This window comes from Narcine bancroftii, chromosome 5, assembly GCF_036971445.1.
Source record: "Narcine bancroftii isolate sNarBan1 chromosome 5, sNarBan1.hap1, whole genome shotgun sequence".
Taxonomy (NCBI): domain Eukaryota; kingdom Metazoa; phylum Chordata; class Chondrichthyes; order Torpediniformes; family Narcinidae; genus Narcine; species Narcine bancroftii.
Window position 1 is genome coordinate 54,724,825 of NC_091473.1, and position 6,125 is coordinate 54,730,949.

The window sequence follows — 6,125 nt, forward strand, 5'->3', positions numbered from 1 at the left end:
CTAAATACTTAATTGTCAAAGTCGAAAATCAAAGATAATACTTAATTCATCAACCTACCATCCTTGAGCAGATGATGGTCCTTCAGAACTGTTGACCATTTAATGCTGAGACCATTGTCCTGTTGGATAAGAATTCCCAGGAGTTTGACCCCAACTTGACGAAAAGAATGGCAACATATTTATCGGTAATGATGATAATTGGGCAGAGAAGGGAACCCATTGATGTTGGTGTTTCCATGCACCTGCTGCCCTCTCTGCTTTGGAACAGAAGTTGCAGGTTTGGAAGCTGCTGTTAAGGTTGTCCACAGCATTCTGTGGATGGCAGCCAAGGAGAGGTAGTGATGGAGCAAAGGATGGGTGGCATGGTTACTGTAGCAGTTAGCATAGTGCTCTGAGAGCACTAGCATCCTGGGTTCAAATCCAATACTCTAGGGAGTTTGCACCTATTCACCATTTTTGTGTGGGTTTTCCCTGGCAGCTCTGGATTCCTCCTCCCCCCCCCCTCAAAAACATAGAGTTGTAGATTAATTGGGTGTATTTGGCCAGCACTGGCTTGTGGCCCATAAGGGCCTATTACCACGCTAGATGTCTAATTTAAAGTAAATGGTTGGCATGAGGCCATGGATAGCTTAAAACTTCTGGATTTTTATTGGAGTTGTGTTCAAATGAAGAGCATTGTCTCACACTACTCTTGCCTTGTAGATGATGGAATGCTTTGGGGACCGAGGAGGTGAGGCTACATAATAGCCCCTTATCTGCTTCTATGGTCACAATGGGTGGTCCAATTATATTTCTGATCATTGGTCACCTCCATTTGTGGGTTGGGTTACTGGTCATACAATTTAAGGACACAATGAGGTTATTAGATTCTCTCTTTGGAAACGGTTATGACACTTGCAGTGCAAATATGAGTTGTCACTTATCACTCTGGTCTGAAGATTCTCCTTGCCTTTATGCATGTAGTGGAGCATTGTTCTCAGAGAATCTGAGAATGCAAGGGATGGATGTACAATGATCTGTGAGGTTTGCTGCTTCTGACCTTTGGGTGAAGGTCATCGATGGAGGAGAGGAAGATGTTTGGTTTAGGACTTTCAGGGATCTGAATAAGGAAAAAAAATTAGCAAAAAACGAATTATTTGTTACATCTGTCTTTGCAGTAAATGAGTCATAAAGCATCTCAAAAGCAGGGAGGAATTAAGGTGAAAGGAAAGAGAATCTTAAAACAATTGTCACAAGAGAAAAAATATCAACCAGGAGTGGGCAAGTTTTTAATTTAGACATAGAGCCCGGTAACAGGCCATTTCTCCCCACAAGTATGTAGGTTAATTGGGCAGCACAGACTCGTGCTGCATGTCTGAATTAAAAATTAAGATTGCCCACCCCTGATGGGGCAGTGGAGATGCAAGAGACTGTAGATGGTGGACAGGCTTTGGGGAGTTCGGAGGGGAGTTACTTACTGCAGGATTCTGCTCTTGCATCCACATTGTGTATGTGGCAACTCCACCTCAGTTTCTGGTGAATGCTTGATATTGTGGGGAACAGTGATGCCATTGGATGTCAGGGTGCGATGGTTGAATTTTCTCTCGTTGGATATCCTCATTGCCAAACACGTGTGGAGTGAAGGTTAAGTGCCACCTCTCAGTTGTGGCCTGGATATTGTCCAGATCTGGCTGCATTTAATGTGGACTGTTTCATTATTTAAGGGGTTATGGATGGTGCTGAATGTTGCACAATGATCACTGAACCCTCCTACTTCTGACATGATTGAAGAAAGTTCATTGTTGAAACAGCTGAAGATGGTCAGATCTAGGATGCTACCCGGAGAATATCATGGGGCTGAAATGATTGACCTCCACTACAACTATTTTCCTTTGTGCAAGGTATAATTTCAGTGGAGAGTTACCCTTCAATTTCCAATGACCACACTTTAGCCAGAGCTCCTTGATACTATTCTCAATCAAATGCTGTCTTAATTTTAATGGCTGTTGGTGTCTTGTCACCTCAAATATTTAGGACTTGTCCATATTCTGACCAAGGCCTCATCTGAGTGACTTTATTGTAACCCAAACTGTTCCTTATCACATCTCTCTCTTTGCTGATCAAGAATAGTTGAATGGGGGTACTTTGCTGAGTTGGATTTGTTCTGCTTCACACTCCTGGGCAGTGTTCCATGTGATTGGACAGATGCTAATATGGTCGCGGTGTTGGAACAGCTGGTCCAAGGGTGCAACAGTTTCTGGAGCACTGCCTCAGAGCTGTCCCCGAATGTTGTCCAATCCAGTGCCTTTAGCTATTTCTCGATATCTCATGAGGTTAATTGAATTGGCTGAAGATTCTTGCAAATGCTTCATCTTTCTCTTTGCACTCTTTTGCTGGGTTCCCGATCATTGAGAATGGGAATATATTTGAAGTCACCTGCTCCACTGAATTGTTTAATTATCCATCACCATGTATGACAGGATGTGACAGGGCTGCAGAACTTGATTAGTTGTGGGATCACTTCACTCTGATTATTGGATGCTGGTGGTGGTTTTTTTTTATATGCAAGTAGTCCTATCTTGTAGATTCACGCTGGAGGAACTCAGCCAGTCTTTCCGCGTCCAAAAAAAGCAAAGATGTTTTGCTGATGTTTTGGGCCTGAGCCCTTCAACAAATAAGCAGAATGAGCCAAAAGCAGGAAATCTCAGAATGCAGACAATGTGGCTGGGAGAGGAATCCAGACCAACTAAAGGTGTTAATTGGAGATGATAAAGGACAAGTTGAGAATTTATCAGAAGAAGACAGGGTAAAGGAAGAGAGACAGAGCTAGGGGAAGGCAATGGGGGAGGAAATGAGGTGGGGGGGGGGGGGTGTTGTGTAACGAAAGCCAGAGCAGTCGATATTCATGCCATCTGGTTGGAGGGTGCCCAGTCGGAAGATGTGTTTTGCGGATGGTCTCATTTTGGCAGTTCATGAGACCATGGACACACATGTCGGCAAGTGAATGGATGGGGAAGTCAATTCTCCTGTTTTGACCACTTGATCACAACTAATATTAATCCCTTTTGTTTCCGATGATGCTCAATCATCATTTAAGTGGGGTAATAGGCACTGTTGAAAAAGTGGACAGGAGGGGTTTTGCTGTTGATGGCAGGAGCGGGCTGTTTTTCCATGGAGGAAGGCCAGGTATAGTGTTAGTGTTTTGGAAGATGGTTATGCTGTTACTACCATGAATGTGTCCTTTGGAAGACGCTGAATGACTTGCTTTTCTACAGAAGGATATATCTAACAAGTCATACTTAAAATCATTAAACTGAATGTTACCAACCTATGGGTGATTGAAGAAGATGAATGCTGTATATTTCTTTTGACATTTTTAAGATCTTTGTGTTTACTGCCAGTTTTATTTTTTATTAGCTCCTCTTGCATGCATCACAAAGTTTATTTTTGTTTTGCTGGCATTTTGATAAAGTTTCTTGAGTGGCATTATCTAATTGCTTTTTTTAAAAAAACACTATTGTGTTCAGTGGGCTATCAGAGTACTGTGGAAACACTACTGCATATTTACATTCATGTTAACGCTTTTAAACACAATGTGTGCATGTGGAATTGACAGGTGTGTGTGATGCAGTCTGAATTTATGTTGTCAAGATAATGGAGTGGATAATGGAACGTACTGTTATTGAAGAGTAAATTGTGCAACAATTTCAATGAAAGCAGATGGAAGGTCAAACACCTTGGCTCAGACTAGAATTATATTCGTATTGCATTCTGGGAAAATTGGCAGTGTGATTTGCATTGAAAACAACGTGAAGGCAGCGGAGAACAATTCTGTGCCTTTTTCTGGGTCAGCACAAAGCTTTTCTCTCTCTCCTTGGTTGCTTTGATGGAAATTTCTCTCTCCCTTTCATTTTTTACTACCATCAAGTTCCCCTAAATGGACTCAGCAGTTGCATGGGGGAAATTAATTGAAGGCTAAAGAGATACAGCAGATAAATGGGACCTTCCATCCATTGAGTTTGCACTGATCACCAAGCACCCATTACTCATTTAAATCTCCCCAGATCTCCATCAACTCAGTGCCACCATCCTTTAGTTTCTACCACTCTTCCATAAAGGCAATTTACAGTTTAAAAAAAAATTCTCATCCAACCCATATGATTTTTGAGATATGGGTCAGCATTTCTACGTTCAAGAACAGCATATTACCTGAGATCTTTTAGGCTCTTGAATCTCCTCCTGTTGCTCTAACCCCAACCAGAAACAACAATGGGATCAAAACAAGACATGTCTGTTTGAGTGAAGTGTCACATTTCTCTCAGCTATTTTTAATCTCTTTTCCTGTCTTGGGATGCTATGGTCATTTAATTTATACCATTGCTTTGCTGGTGTATGTTGCATATCCGTGTGGCTGCATCAAGAAAATATCTATGCCTCTTGTACGTTGTGCTTAAGTATATGACGGTAAACTCTCATCACCAAAGTCGGGATCAATGTCTAGTTTGCTGGAATGGCCAGACAGCATTTCAACAACTGTACACACCTGCAGAGATATTTTCAACCTCCCTGACCATAAAATCAATGCTACTAAAATTTCAGATTTATTATCAGAGTACATACATGACTCTACATGTAACTCTAAGATTCTTTTTCTGTGGCAGGCAGAATTACCACTTGTTAGTAGTGCAAAAAAAAAGCTGTACATAGCGTATACATGTAAACAAATAACTGAACAGATAAGGAATGTAAACAAAATTCAGAATAAAAAAATCAATAAAGTGCGCAAGTTAGAGTTCTTGCATCAATCCATGATTGAGTCTATTGTTGAGGTGTCAGATGGTAGAGGGGTAGCAGCTGTTCCTGAACCTGCTCGTGAGAGTCTTGTGGCACCTATACCTCTTTCCTGAGAACAGAGTGTGTACTGGGTGGTGGGGATCCTTTATTGATTGCTGCTTCTCTCCGATGGCAGCATTCCCTGTAGAGGTTTTCAATAGTGTGGAGGGATTTGCCTGTGATGTCCTGGGCTGTGTCCACTACCTCTTGCAGGGCTTTACACTAAGTGCCGGTCAGCGCACTTTCCACCACACATCTGTAGAAATTTGTCAGAGTTTCTGGTGTCCTACCAAACCTTTGAAATCTCGTAGAAACATAGAAACATAGAAGTTGGGAGCAGGAGTAGGTCATTCGACCCTTCGAGCCTGCTCCGCCATTCAACGAGATCATGGCTGATCTTAAAGTTCAGTACCCCGTCCCCGCCTTCTCTCCGTAACCTTTAATACCCTTATACTGAAGAAATATACCTAATTCCCTCTTAAATATATTTAATGAACCTGCCTCTACTGCCCTCTGTGGCAATGAATTCCACAGATTCACCACCCTCTGGGTCAAGAAATTCCTCCTCATCTCGGTCCTAAATGGTTTGCCTATTATCCTCAAACCATGGCCCCGGGTTCTGGATTTTCCCATCATTGGAAACATCCCATCTGCATCCATTCTGTCCAGTCCTGCCAGAATTTTATGTCTCTATGAGATCCCCTCTCAATCTTCTAAACTCCAGCGAGTACAATCCCAATTTGCGCAATCTTTCCTCATAAGTCATTCCTGCCATTCCAGGTATCAGCCTGGTGAATCGCCTCTGCACTCCCTCCATTGCAAGAACATCCTTCCTTAGATAAGGTGACCAAAACTGCACACAATACTCCAGGTGTGGTCTCACCAAGGCCCTGTACAGCTGCAGTAAGGTATCCTTGTTCCTATACTCAAACCCTCTTGATATGAAAGCCAACATACCATTTGCCTTTTTAACCGCCTGCTGTACCTGCATGCTCACCTTCAGAGACTGATGTACAAGTACCCCTAGGTCTTTCTGCACTTCCCCATCTCTTAATATATTGCCATTCAAATAGTAATCTGCCCTCCGGTTTGTATTACCAAAGTGGATAACCTCACATTTATCCACATTGTAGTGCATTTTCCATGTATCTACCCAGTCCCTCAATTTATCCAAATCACACTGGAGCTTCCTGACCCCCTCTTCCGTGCACACAACCCCTCCTAGCTTAGTGTCATCTGCAAATTTGGAGATATTACATCCAATCCCCTCATCCAGATCATTAATGTAAATTGTGAACAGCTGGGGTCCCAGT

The 6,125-nt window shown here is 42.4% G+C and overlaps 1 protein-coding gene and 1 long non-coding RNA gene across 3 annotated transcripts in view; one reads left to right on the forward strand and one right to left on the reverse strand.

Annotated features, from left to right (window-relative positions):
• The window catches only part of LOC138763389 (BMP/retinoic acid-inducible neural-specific protein 3-like), a 185,329-nt gene that overhangs the window by 36,921 nt on the left and 142,283 nt on the right, over positions 1 to 6,125 (forward strand). The gene's annotated exons all lie outside the window — the stretch shown is intronic.
• Positions 1 to 6,125, reverse strand: part of LOC138763391 (uncharacterized) — a 43,375-nt gene that overhangs the window by 36,321 nt on the left and 929 nt on the right. The gene's annotated exons all lie outside the window — the stretch shown is intronic.